Here is a 15,473-nt window from a genome sequence, read left to right on the forward strand (position 1 = left end):
AGTGGCTAATAGATTTCAAATACAGTAGAGAAGTTATTCTGGAGTTACTTTTATGCATGCTTCAGCCAGATATTGCAAATCACCACAGTATGACAAACCTCAACCAACAATGTTCTTGAAAACACTAAAGAATACCCTGGGCTTTATCTAAGACTCTACAAAAGCTTTTCTTAGTAAGTTTATTTTTTCAGAAACTTAAAGCCTCCAGTTTGTGCTATGCCAGAGAAGCCCTGAAACCCAGAGGTACCAGCCTCCCCGAGAACATCAACCAGGTTCATTTTTCTTCCCCCTAATGTCAACACCTCTTTCCAACATGAAGTTAGAAGGGTCATTGCCCAGATATCCCTGAAGATGGAGAGAATTATCAAATGAGTTGTAACTGAGAAGTTAGAATTTAATAAATGATTATGAGTACCGACTCATTATGTAAAGAAGTCTTTTTAGTTTCTAGTGTATCAGAATACCAAAAGGAAATACCTGAAATTGTTGAATTGTAATCCAGTAGCCTTAATCTTTCATAGTGATTTTATAACTATGTAGCTTTTATCATGTGACCTTGTGATTATAAAAACCTTCCAGCTGATACTTTCTATATCCAGTGTATGCTGAGAAACAAAATAAAGACATGCATGAAAATAATAATAATAATAATAATGTGTCAGAAATATAGGGAAAATATATCCTTACGTAAGCTATGGGCAGTAGTTAACAGTATTACTTTAATAATCTTTCACCAATTGTAACAAACATAACTACTGTTAAAAAAAAAAAAGTAGAATTGCAACTGTTATTGGTTGTAACCAATGTCCCACACCAACACAAGTGTTGGTGGTGGGGTGGTACATGGGGATCCTGTGTTTTATGCATGATTGTTCTGTAACTCCACAACCTCTTTAATAAGATTTTTTTAAAAAAGAAAGAAATCAGTCTAATAACTGCTCCATACCAAAACTAAATGTAAATAATAGGGTAATAAAGGGGGTATGAGAATTTTTTCTTTGGAAGAAATGAGAACATCTCATATTAACTGTGGTGGTAAATTCTTAATTATGTGGTTGTGTTAGAGCCATTGATTGTGGATTGGATTTTATAGTGTGTGACTAAAATTGTTAAAAAATAATGATGATGGGATACAGTAAAGGCAGTGATAAGAGGGAAATTTATAGCCCAAATGCCTACATTGAAAAAGAAAAAAGCTAAAATCAATTAATTAATTGCACAATGCCACACTGAAGAAACCAGAAAAGCAACAGCAAACTGAAACAGACAGAATGAAAGAAATAACAAATTTAGAGAAGAAATAAATGAAATTGAGAATTAGAGACATTAAACAAAACCAAAAGTTGTTCCTTTGAGATGACCAATAATAATGACAAACCCTTAGCTTGACTGACAAAAAAAGAGAGAGAGAAGATGCAAATAAATAAATCAGAAAGCATTCAGGGGTACATGACAACTCACTGTACAGAAATAAGAAAGAATCATAAAAGGATACTGTGAATAACAGTATGCCAGAAAATTAGACAACATAGATGAAATGAATAAATTCCTAGAAACAAACAACCTACACTGACTTTGGAAGAAATAGAACATCTCACCAGGTCAATTATAAGAAAAGAGATTAAAACAGAAATCAAAAACCTCCAAACAAAGAAAACTCCAGGACCAGATGGTTTCACTGTTGAATCTTACCAATCATTCTAAGAAGAATTAATAGCAATCTTGCTCAGACTCTTCCAAAAACCTTGAGCAGCACCTATGAAGCCAACCTCATTCTCTGAAGCCAACATCATTCTAATACCAAAGCCAGATAAAGACACTACAAGAAAAGAAAATTAAAGACTAATTTCCCTATTTTAGAAATACTAAAATCCTTAGCAAAATATTTGCAGATTGAATCCAACTGCACATTAAAAGAATTATACACCATGCTCAAGTGGATTTGTCCCAGATATGCAAAAGTGGTACAACACAAGAAAATCAATTAATACAATGTACCATATTAACAATTGAAGAGGAAAAAGACCACATGACCATCTCAATTGCCACATTGCCATAAAATCTGGCAATCCCACTACTAGGTCTATATCCAGAAGAGCTGAAAGCAGGCACATGAACAGGTACTTACACACTGATGTTCACAATGGTATTACTCGCAATCACCAAAAAATGGGAACAATCCAAGTGTCCATCAACAAATGAATGGATAGATAAAATGTGGTATATATATATATATATATATATATATATACACAGTAGAATATTATTCAGCTGTAAAAAAGAATGAAGTCCTGAAGCATGCAATAACATGGATGAACCTTGAGGACAAATTATGTTGAGTGAAATAAGCAAGATAAAAAAAGGACAAATCTTGTATTATCTATGTTCTAATTATAATAAGCAAACTCATAGAGTTAGAATCTATACTTTCATTCATTTTTAAAGTCAAATGATTTCAAGAAACTTAAACCTCATAAATACCCTATGAGGTGTAGAAGCCTAACCCAAATGGGGCAGAATGTGTTCCAGTTAGAAATGACATGATTCCGCAGTGAAGTCTCCTATGGAGAACCTGTGTTCCACTGTACAATTAAGATTTTCTTCTTGCAAATCTGAAAGTGATGTTTTAAGTCCTCTGCTACGGCTGGATTCACTCCTGCTTCTATGCTGCACTGCTTTGTTGTCTAGCAGGTTGACTCCAGATGCCTTTCTGGTAGGCTACCATTATTTAAGTATCAGACTCAGGAGTTCAGGCCAATCTGTGAAAGAGGATCAACAATTCCAGCACAAACCTCTCCTTAATCCTACTTCAGAAACTGTTTTCATCAGGGGGTGGACAGTCCTAGAAGATCATCGTCAAAAAGCAGATATCCTAAGTGACTTCCTCTGAGAGTTTATCCTTAAGAGAGAGCCATATGGCCATTTCTTTTTTGTTACATTTCTAATAGCTGTTCCATTTCTTCAAGGGCTGTTGTAAAATCATTTACTTAACTTCTACTATGGTTTGCTGTCTTAGAAACCAGATCCTTTCTTCATCTTACATCTTCAACTATACTTTTAAGGACCATAACTCCTCTACTTAAGGATGTTTCATTTAGAAGTTTTCAATCGCAATACAAAAGTTTCCAATAGCAGCATCGAGTCTGTGTGATCCATAGTAGATTCCTGTGATGCCAAGATCTCACATTCTTAACTGGATTGATGCCCCTGCTCCCCCAAACTGCTGAATATTCTGAAACTTTTGCAGCAGATCCACCTGCTAGGTCAGGTCCTTCAGATGTCCCTAAGTTTCAGTCACCTTCAAGTGGGATGACTTCTTGACCACCTCTAAGAGCTGGTTCTTATCCTTGAGTTCTTCCTCTGATCTGCTTGTTCTATGGCTTGTGGCTCTTTCTAACACTCTTTCTAATGGCAGTGTCAGCAACTTTCTTCTGTCAGTTCTCAGCTCGGTCAGTGATTCTCTGAACTTTCTGAGTGATGTTGTTTGGAAACGTCTGCTTCTTTGGACTTCACAGGTAATGGACTCAGAGCAATGTTGGCAGTTTCTGTGTCTGAAAGTAGACTGCTGCTTATCACAGACAGGACTGCCAAGTGCATGCCTCCTTCACCACACTGGGTCACCATAACAAGGCCACACATCTGGACCCCCAAGCACCCACAGCTCCCTCTTGCAGTCTTTTTTGGGTTTCCTTTGAAAGAAACTCATCATCAATGCCACAGCTTAGCAACATTACTCATAACAGCCCCAAAGTGGAAACAATCTATATGTCCATTGAATAATGGATAAACAAAATGTGGTTCATCTACACAATGCCATATTATTTAGTCATAATAAGGAATATGAGACTGATGCATGCTACAACATGGATGAACATTGAAAACATCGTATTACAGGAAAGAAGTCAGACACAAAAGATCCCCTGTTATATTATTTCATTATATGAAATGTCCAGAATAGTCAATCCATGCAGAGAAAAAGTAAATCACTGGTTGGCAGAGGTTTGGGAGAAGGGGGATGGAGTGAAATTGCTAATAGGCTTAGCTTAGAGAAGAAGAGATAAAAATTTTCTAAAATTAGATTATAGTGATGCCATTCTAAAAACTATTGAATTGAACACATGAAATGCGTGAGTTATGTAGTATGTGAATTGTATCTTAATAAGCTATTTCTAAAAAGTTATACATGCCACTTATTTTTTTAACTTTCCAAAATTCAAAAGTATATAAACAGGCAGACAGAGTCAAAGAGATGGGCTGAGGGATTGTAATTCAGAAACATAGTAGAAACTTAATATTTATTGTTTTACAAAAAAGTTTTATGTATTTTTTAAAAGCAGCGTATCAGTAAGGGTTATCTAGTTAGAAATAAGATGGGCATTGTGGTGGTTTGGAGCTGTATGCACCCTAAAAAAACAAGTTCTTAAACCCAATACATTCCTGTGGCGTGAACCCATAGTAAGGAGGACCTTTTGATGAGGTTAATTCCATTAAGCTGTGCCCACCTCAGTAAGGATGGGCTTTGATACTATTACTGGAGTCCTGTATAAGTGGGATGAAATTCATACAGAAAAAGAGAAAGCCACAGGGAGAAGCCAGAAGCTGAATTTCAACAGAACTTGAAAGAAGAGGGAGGCCAGGAGAGGCTGCCATGTGCACTGCCACATGACAGAGCCCAGGACCGAGAAGCACCAGCAGCCCGTCCCAGGGAAGGACACACTTTGCTGACGTATTGATTTGGATTTTCTTTTGGCCTTAGAATCGTGAGCAAATAAATCCCCAGTGTTAAAGCAGAATCATTGCATGATATTTGCTGGTGTTGCATAGGAAACTAAAATAGACCTTAAAAATAATGGAGAAGAAAAAAAAAATTTGCAGACGCTTATAACTCAATACTTTTATATAACAATTCTCAGCAGTGTTTATGATGATATATCTAAAAACACATTTTAATCGATCCATTTTCCTCTTAATATGTCAGTAGATTCCTTTAGAATATGCCTACTCAAGATTATCTTCCACAAACATTGAGAATAAGACTGCTTGAATAAAGACAGCCAAGTCTTCACACTCCTTTGCCATGATCCCACCACTCGCAGCCTGTTCTCCTCCTCAACCCTGGCTTGAAATCTTTCTAACTCCTTCCTTGTCTTCACAACGTATTAATCCTCTGTCTCACTCTCCTGAGAACTCCATGACCACTTTATTTCCCAAAGTTATAACTAAATGTAATTTGTGTTAAGATGTCCTTTGAGAAGAATGGTGTTTCGGTTTGCTAAAGCTACCAGAATGCAATATACCAGAAATGGATTGGATTTTATGTAGGGAATTTACTAGCTCAAAATTGCAGTTCTAAGGACATGAAAATGTCCAAACTAAGGCATCCAGACAAAGATACCTTGGCTTTGAAGAAAGGCTGATGGCATCTGGGGTTCCTGTGTCACATGAGAAGGCCCATGGTGGCATCTGCTGCCTTTCTCTCCTAGCTACTGGTTTTAAACCAGGCTCTCAGCTCCTGTGGCTCTTTGTGGCATCTCCTGGGGCATTTTGCTCCAGGAAAAGGATTGAGGCCCACCTTGAATGGGTGGTGTCACATCACCATGGAAACAACTTAATCAAAATGCCCCACCCACACATGGGTGGGTCTTATTTCCATGGAAACAACCTAACCAAAAGTTTCCATCCAATAATAAGTCTGCCCCACAAGATTGGATTAAAAGAACATGACTTCTCTTGGGTATATAACAGTTTCAAACCAGCACAAATAGCGCACATGATCTCTGGTAACTACATTAAATTGAGTTAATACTTCCAACCAAAGAAATCATTGGGACAATGGTTTGAAGCCTCAGGGTGGCGGTGTGCTAGCTTAAATAGCATTTAATTCTGCTGCTATTTGAGCTGGTCCAGTGGCACAAGGAAAGTCTAGAAATTTAAAAAAAAGTGGGGGAAAACACTCTGACAAGGATTTTCTGTTTACATTCTTCTTTCAAACAATCTTTGAACCACATAATGGTCAAATTCTTTCCTAACATTTTGCATTTGCACCACATGGGTGGTCTTTTTAATATGTCTTTAATAATAGATACAAAGAAATATGGTAAAAATTATTATCTGTAATTAAAAAAAAAAACAGCTCAGGGTAAGGAAGGCTTGGTAGCTGGTGAACAGAGCAGCTTTTTGGGTAAGCACATATGATAGCAAATTCTTTAGAGCCTTCCTAAAACATTTTTGTAGGATATGGAGCACTTATTCTTCTGACCAGATCAGTTTTCATTTCAGGTCATTATATTTTTTATACCATTTCAATTTCAGAATTTACTCTTGGCATCTTCACCTTGAGGGAAACATATTGACAGACAGCTGTGTTGTGTTGCCAACACCGGGAGGCTCTCCACCTCTCACCTTAACGAGTCCATCCTTCATAACCTCAGCCAACAAACGATGAGTATTTGGTTAAGACATATTGACTGCTTTTCTGCCAGCTGTCCACATAGGAAATATTAACAATTGCCCCAGAATACTTCATTTCTATCTTACTTCTAAATCACAAGAAAAATTCTCTATGCTGTTATCTTAAGTTTTACTGTGTTTGTCTGCATTGAATGCATACCATTTAAATAAATAATAGCATGGGGAAAAGAAACATTTTGAAATGAACTAATTGATAGAGATTTCAGCTTGGCTTCAACCATCCAAAAATCTTAACTCATATAGACAGTTCATTTTTCTAAACTGAACATTCTGCAGAGATAAATGAAAACAGGTGGCAGCACCCAGAAGCTGCTTATCTCAGTAGACGATCCCAGGGAATCACAGCTGTAAGCAACTGTGACCCTTTGACATCTTACATGTAGACAGGTTTTGGGGGAGAGAAGAAGCAGCATATTAGCACAGCTGCTTCTCTGATGTGAATGCTGGCAGCCCGGCTGTGATTATTTTTGTTTAAATTCCGCATCCCATTAGTTCTGATATGAAAGGCTGATGGCGTGACTCTAATGTATTCACATTTCCTTCATCAGGAAAAGTCATACTCTGGTTTAGCGATGCGAGAATTTAATACTTCAAAGTATCTAAAACTTAAAGCCTGATCGTGTCATGTCATGTATTTCAAGAACCCAGTCAAGTTGGTTATGTCAAGTAAAATGTAATCAATAGACAATAAAAACAATGACAACGAGGGTATCTTTCTTAAAAAAATTTGAATATCTGTTACTGTCAGACTATTAAAGTAGAAAATGAATGCTGGGGTTCTTTTCCAATGGGCAATCATAAATTGGAAGGCAAAGGAAAAATCTCTTATCTCTACATAGACTAAAAAGTACTTGACAACTATTCTCACATCCTCTGTGTGCATTCAGATAAAGGGTATGTGATTAGTTTCCCTTGGAATCTTACACTGAGTGTTTTTTTTCATCATTCTGAATGAATACTTGTTTCGAGAGCCTAAATACCATAGATAAACATCATAGAAATAGATGTACACAGAAGATGGTAGAGTTGACAAGAGGGAGTCATTTTTGAAATATTGAAGGAGAGAATTGGGATAAATAGCACATTTGGACACTCCTATGAATTATTATTTTAATGACCCAGATTCTGATTTAAAAAAAACAAAACTGAGATGCATCAGGACTGAAACAGCTAGAGTGATCCTTCACTTCAATATTTAAGAAATGTGTCTATCACCTGGTCAATGAAAATTCAGTATGAAACGGAACATGAAAGTTAAAGTAAGTAACATGGGACATTAAAGGTAATTATCAATCTAATTCATTAGAGTGTGCATAATGAACAAAGCTGCATAATTAAAATGATTTATCAATTTGAATGCAGAAAATAACATACATATTTACTGGGTGCTAATATTTTCATCAATATTACCCATCAAAATATTGGTCTTTCTTTTACCTAGAAAATAGTAAAAGTAACAGAACCAATGCGAGCCTCTGTTTCTTCATCTGTAAAATGAGAATAACAAAATCATGAGTCATTGTTCTGAGGATTAGACTAAGTCTATCTCCTCTGAGTGCGTGGTTCATGCCTCATGATGAGTTCCCATTGCCTCGTCCCCATCATTCTCCCCGCGTTCCTTTTCAAGGTCCTGCCATAATGCCATGCCTAACCGTGACGTTTTCAGACTATCCCTTCACTTCTTCTAATGCTGCTTCCCTCAGAGATCCTATCAAGCTGCCTTTTAAGAAACTAAGATCTTAAGCATGTTAAATGAGGCCTTTCCGGTCAGAATTTCTGCTGAGAACCATAGGCACCAAGTATTCCCATGTTCCAAAAAAGACACGCTCACTGCCCCCACAGGCCTTGCTATGAGGTTGTAAAGTCCTTGGAACTCCACGGAGTCCTCCTCCAGCCTGCACCCAGGGAGGGAGAAATCCGGCGGTGAAGATTCCCTGGTGAAGTGTTTTTAAGAGTGCCGTGTGTTTCCCCTCCACCAGGCAAAGGGTATATTTCACCCTTATTCAAGCCAGATAAAGGGGAGTATGACCATTTATCTCACAAAGCTTAAAAGATACAGATACCGAGTGCCTGACCCTTATCTAGAAAAATTCCACAAGCAAGAGGCTGGCTGGAGTGGTCAGCAAGGGGTAAGTAAGGAAAAAGTTGTTTTCACAGTGGCCTGCCAAGTTCATTCCATAGGCCAAAGTCAACACCAAGTAGCCCATGAGCTGTCCCACTCAACAGCCCACCAGGGAGACGTGGCATCAGTCTGTGCTCAGTGTGCCCCAAGAGGCAGGAGGTGGGGGGGACTGTTTTCCATGCAGGAATGATGCTGTGCGAGCTCCCAGAAAGAAGATGGGTGTCTCTTGAAAGAGCTCACAAGTTGACTCTACTAAACTAAAAACAGCATTTTTACAGCAGAAGACATCAATACCAGATTACGCAGGCACCAGTCAAGCAAGACGTTAACATTCCTTAATACTTACCTACTTCTCTCACTCACCCTGGAAGACCCAGAAGAAGCAGAGCTAAAGGAAGTAAAAGATATTTGGGCAGTGATGTTCACAGCAACATTATTCACAATTGCCATAATGCGAAAGCACCACGCGTCCATCAACTCATGAATGGATAACCAAAAGGTGGTCCATACACGCAATGGAATATTACTTGGACATAGAAGGAAGGAAGTTCTGATGCATGCAACAACATGGATGAAATAAAGACATCATGTGGAGGAAATAAGCCAGATACAAAAGGACAAACATTGTATGATCTCAGTCATATGAAATAATTAGAATAAGCAAATTCAGAGAGCCAGAAACTAGAATACTGTTTACCAGGTGCAGGGTTGGGGTAGGGAAAGGGAACTTAATACTCAATTTGTACAGAGTTTCTGTAAACCCACAACTTCTCCAATTAAAAACAAAACAAACAAACAAACAAACAGACAAGAGAGAAGAAAAGAGAAAATCAAACCACACCTTCTCTCTCACTATAGGTTTCTGAGATTGGGCCAGGCCAGAAGATGTGTGCAAAAGAGAGACAGTTTAATCTGAAGGAGAAACTAAGGCTTTGGGGTCAGATCATCTGTTTTTAATATCTGTGCATGAATCTCTTTGTTAATATCTGAAATGGCCTGGAAGTTTGCCAGGGACACTGTTCCGGGAATGAGGTTGAAAGAGGGTGGTGTGAGTCTAACAAAACTGTTTCATTATATCACTGTTCAGAACCCAGGTCATTTAATAAGCCTGTTGCAATTGTTAATGCCTAATGTGTCCTTAAGATATCATCACTCCCACGATGTTTTAAATGTTGTAAGAGATTTCCTGGAAAGATTATTGACAAAGGTGTTATCCCCAGCATAGCACCACCCCACACCCCCACCAAAGAATCAGTGCTGCTGCCACATATTGGTCTTATGCATGTTTTTACTTATTTGTTCATTTAACAAACATTCGCAGATATCCTACTAGGTGTACATAAAAGAGAGGGAGGATGGCAGAATCTTTTGCCTGGCTTGAGTCCCAGCTCCTTCACATGCAATCTGTGAAAATTAGCAGGATACTTTACCTTTTGATATCTCAGTGTCCTTTTTCACAAAATGTAAGTAATAATGCTGTCAGCATTACATGAAATAATGCATGCACAAATGTTTAAATAGTTACTGGCTGATCCTAAAGTCTCAGAAGCAGCTAAGGCCGAGGAAAGGCTAAGGGGAAAGCATTCTAGGTAGACGTCACTGCAGGTACAAAGACCCAGGTAAGGGCTTTGCCCATTAGAGGAACAGAAAGAAGGCCGGCGCTGCTCTGTATCAAAGCACCACAACGTGTAAAGACTTTACAACAGCAGCTGTTAGTGTGACTCACAATTCTGTGGGTCAGCACTTCGGACAGCTTCACATGGTCTGCACTTCTGATCTCCCCTGGGCTCCCTCGGACATAAGTGGCCAGCTGCTGAGTCCGCCAGGGACGCCCTGGTCTTGGATAGCCTCAAATGCAAAAGCTCATCTTACTACACGAGGTCTCTCATCCTCCAGTGGCCAACACGCAGAGCAGCTGGGCAGTGACCCCAGACAGCAAGCAAGAAGCACACAGGCCCCCTGACGTTGGGGCCCAGAGCTATGCTACAGTGCTGCTGTAGCAGCTGTGGTCTCCTGGTCAAAACCAATGCAGCAGCTGTGGTCTGCTGGTCAAAACCAATCAAAAGACAAACCCAGACTCAAGGGAGAGGGGAAACTCCATCTCTTGCTGAAAGAAGTTCCAAAGTCACGTTGCACAAAGGCCTGGGTCTGGGGCGTGCCCTATTTGCCACAAATCCTGTAATCACTCTCCCACAATGGCCAAAGCACTGAGAATGCAGTGTGAGGGATGCAGCAGCCCCATCCTTCATGCCTTGTGAGCCGTGGGAAGGAGATGGAGTCTCCTAAATTCAGCGAAAGTCACTGAAAGCTTTTAAATAACAAAATGGTATACTGTGATTTATGTTTTTCAAATATTGCATAGGGATGATAATATGAGGAATGGGTTACAAAAGCCAAGAGGAGAAACACAGTGACCAGTTGCAAGAAATTGCACTAATGTAGGCAATATTTGGTGGCGCTTTGAATAAGCAGCAATTAAGCTGGAATAATTTCAATTAAATCAAGAAATGTTTTGTAAATAGAGGTGATAAGAGTTGCTGATATATCAACCATCAGAGGCAATGGAAAGAGAGGAATCAAGCATGATACCCAGAGATTGATGCTATCTAGAGCTTTAGGAAATGGGATAAATTTGTGGTATTATTTACTAAGAAGTGAAAGAGTGGAAAAGAAACAGGTTTGTTGAACTGATCCAACTTCCATTTTGTCCAAATTAAGTTTGCCTATTATTCATCCAAATGAAAATGTAGAGTAAGCAATTAGATATATGAGTCTAGAGGTCAATGGAGTGTTCAGTTAGAGCTGGATTGATCAGCATATTGAGAGCATTTAAAAGCATGGAAACATATTTGATCATCTATGGAGAGAATACAGATAGAGAACAAGGTCCAAGACAGAAAAAGAGGAAGCAGCAAAGAGACTGAGGACAGTGGACTCTTCAGGAGGTCACAAATAAAAAGTAACCTTGGCAGCACTCACTTTTGGGCCAGACACTTCTTTGTTTTGTGTGTGTGCATACTGGGGGCAAAGGGCTGCCAGGCCTCCGTCCCCTACAGCAGCAATTCCCTGAATTGTGATAACCAAAAATGTCTTTAGACATTGTCAAATAACCTGTGGGGGTAACTCACCACCCTCCCCCCCCCCGTTGAGAACCACTGCTCTTGTTAAAAGGAGTGGCTGCCATATCAGACTCAGTTGTGACATCAAGTGCAATGGGGAAAAAGAAGTGACACTGGATTTGGCCATATGAGGTCACTGATAACCCTCATGCAAGCCGCTTCAGTAGAGGGTTGGGAAATGAAACAATTAGATTGGGTTGGAGAATAAGAGGTGGAAAACTAGAGGAAGAAATTATAGGCAGCTCTTTGAAGAATCCTTGCCATAACCAGGAGTTTAGCTACAAGAGGCTTGGGATAAAGGGAGGAGCTTTTCATGGGAGATGCAAGAGCATGATAGGAATAATTCAATACAGAGGAAGAAATTAGTAATCCATGAACCGTCGTGAGCGTGTACAGAGGACAGCATGACGGACATTTGTCCCGTGGCAGAAGTAAGGATGACAGAGGATACAGGTACAGAAGCAGGCACAGGTGCGGCCTTGTTTATGGAAAGACGAAGGACTTCCAGTCTGCTGCTCCATGTAAAACCTTCTTTAAAAGGAAGACAGACTCCAACTTAAACGGCTGTGCCTGAGACTTTCAAGGGTTTCCCCCTCTGATATTACCCTTCTTTGATTATATTTGCAGCAGTTCAACACACTCAGTGTCTGTTTAAATGCACACTTAATTTCTTTACAGCATGAGGAGTATTCAGGATGTACATTCTGTTCAATATGTACTCTCACTAGCACAATTAATTTGGCACATATTAAACACACCTTGGAGCTCCTGCGTTATGGGGAATCGTCATTCTCGTTATGAATTCATGGGCTCAACTCCTAAGTGAGACTCTGGTGCTACTTCATCCACACATTGCAGTCCCCACCACTTCCTGCCTGCTGTTCCTTTGCCCTTCTCAGACACTCCTTACCAATTCAAATCAAACAATAACCTCAAACACGTTGAATATCTCTTATGCTGTCTGATGAACACTTATTGACTAAAAACTTGATTTAGGCCTTATTATAATCCCCAAAATCATAAAGTTTCACCCACAATTTCCTTCATGTAGTAGTAAACTTAAATTTAATTTTAAATGTATTGTGTGAATTAGGTATAAGTGGGGGCAAGATGAATGAATAGAGGTGTCATGGAAAACATGGATAAAATTGGAAAAGAAACAAAAATCTAAGGCACATTACCTTTGCTATTTTACTCTCACTCCTGCCTAAACTTTGGTAGGGCTGACTGAGATTTTGACCCTGCAGGACCCAACTGTCAGGACAGAGATACCACTTAGGGCCCTTCCAACCTCCGTTCTGGGCTTATTCCCCCTTCCCAGATGTTAAGGTGGTTGGTGTGCTGGTTTGAGCTGTTACATACCCAGAAAAACCATATTCTTTTAACTCAACCCTGTGGGCACAGACCTGCTGTGGGTCGCACCTTTTGCCTAGGTCGTTTCCATGGAAATGCAGCCCAGCCCATTTAAGGTGGGTCAATTGTCCCCTTGCTGGAGTCCTGTATGAGAGGATAAAATGCAGAGACATTTTGGAAAGAGGCAGAGAAAGGAAACACCCCAGGAGAAGCAAGGAGGACCACAGGGGCTGAGAGAACCGTTTGAAAACTAGGGCCAGGAAAGAAGGACCAGCAGACATGGCCCTGTGCCTTCCCATGTGACAGAGGAGACCCGAAGCCAGCAGCCTTTCCTCTTGATGCCCTAATTTGGATATTTTTATGGCATTTGAACTACAAATTTGTAATCTAATAAATTCCCATTAAAAAAGCCAACCCGTTTCTGGTATATTGCATTCAGCAGCTTTAGTAAACTGAAACAATTGGGTATTAGCATATGATTATGATCACATGAGCTTTTCCACCCATCTGTAACATCAGCTTTGGCCCACAGAAACATATGTTTCTACTGAAGTAAGTGTGCCAGTTCATAACTCTGATATGAACCATGCCCCCAAATTAAATCCATCTAAGCATGCACCCTTTTAGGGTCTATTCCACCTAAAGCCTTTGCAATCTACAATCATAATCTGAGCTTGGACATAAAAAGTCATTATTCCCTTATTCTGGTCTATGACCAGATTTTCCTTTTATGCAACTGCTTCAAGCTGTGGTCTTTGACTTTTATCTCGCCCATGAGAATTCTTAGCTCTCTACACTCTTACTTCACTCACCAAGCTCAGAGTCATCTTGCCTAAAAATCAGTTTGGAAACAATCCTCGAAGTGATGGATGTCAGCCCACAATAAGCTTAACTCAAATTAAATGCCGTCTCCGGGTCGCAAATATGAGACTGAGAGTAAAATATGTCCTTCCCTCCCTACCAAGTCCCACGGAACCCACAACCACCCAGCACTTTAGCAGGTTTCTCACTAGGATAGAGAACTCAAAAATCAATAATATATTTGCTTTTCCAGCTGAAGACGGTTTCACCACCTAATCCACACTTCTTGTCTGCTTTCTCCTGTGACCAACTTGCAATTTCATTAGATGGATTCAGGCTGTAGACTTTTCTCTGTGGGAAACAATTGGCTCATATTAGATGAAGACTGACAATTTTGGTAAAGTTAGACCATGTTCTATCTAAAAATACTCTATACTATGAAAAGAAAAAGAAATGAGAAAAATAAGACATTTTCACATCTCTGTTCCAGTCAGACATTCGTAAGAAGGATCCTCAAACTCCTTGGTTCCTCTCTCATTTCCCATATTCAGTCCAGCCTACACTTTATTTTTTCTCATAGAGCTCATCCTCTGGTAACACGTTATAATTTTAATATAACATGTATTTTGTTGTCTGCCTTTGAACCTCTATCACCACCCTGTTAGAATGTAAGCCTCATGAGGGCAAAAATTTTTGCCTTTTTTTTTCACTGAAGACTCCCAAGAGCCAAGCCAAGTGCCTGGAGCACAACAGGTGCCCAATACAGGATTTCGTTGCATGAACAAGTTGGATTTCTCACTGTTTGGGGGCAGAGCAGAGACAGAGGCACAGGCTGATCCCATCAGTCCCTCGGGCTCTCATTCTTTTCTCTTACAGCACAGCAGGAAACTCAGGAACTTCTTTTACAATGTCCTTCTTTGGCCTTGTCCCTTCTGCTGACTTGACTTAACATTTGCTTCCAGTGCTTATTTGAGTAACTGGTTTTAACCCAACTGTCTCCTAAGAATTGGCTTGCCATTTGCTCATACTTGAGAGACAATGCATCACTTTGTCTTTTCAAAATTAGGATTTCTAACCGTATACTCAGTTTCTAATTCTTCCTCCAAATGCCCCAATTCTATATTACATTGTACTCCTTGAGTCAGGGCACTGACCTTGGGTACCTTGTTTAAGTATTTTGTTTAGAAGAAATAACACAGCCTTCTGAGAACTTGAGTAGTGACAAGGGGGTTATAGCATTCTTCCTTCTTGAATCAAGCCAAATCACAAAGCTATTTGAATCCATTTCAGGATTTTTTTCTCCAACAGTGGGTGGCCCTGACTGGATCATAAGCATGCACTCAATACAACCAGATCACACATAAATACAATATTATGAGCTCCTTTGAAGCATTGTTCCTATAACTACACAAACAAGCATCCAGCCCTCTCTTAGGTAGACCCTGCCTTTGGATAATTTATTCAAGAACCTTGCCCATTCCAAAAGTGGCAGCGGTCTGGTTCCCTAAGTGTCTTCTCTTCACTGATTTCCTTGGGTAAGTAGCTTCTAGCATCATCCAAGAGGTTACAGAGATAAGAGAGAGTCTCCTCAAAACACAGAGGCCTCA

At 39.6% G+C, this 15,473-nt stretch overlaps 1 pseudogene; it reads right to left on the bottom strand.

Moving 5' to 3' along the window:
* Window positions 1-2,933: 2,933 nt before the first annotated feature.
* LOC143650960 (small kinetochore-associated protein pseudogene) lies at window positions 2,934-3,639 on the bottom strand (annotated as a pseudogene).
* Between the last annotated feature and the right edge of the window lie 11,834 nt (window positions 3,640-15,473).

The sequence above is a fragment of the Tamandua tetradactyla genome, chromosome 11 (genome assembly GCF_023851605.1).
Source record: "Tamandua tetradactyla isolate mTamTet1 chromosome 11, mTamTet1.pri, whole genome shotgun sequence".
In the NCBI taxonomy this organism is placed as follows: domain Eukaryota; kingdom Metazoa; phylum Chordata; class Mammalia; order Pilosa; family Myrmecophagidae; genus Tamandua; species Tamandua tetradactyla.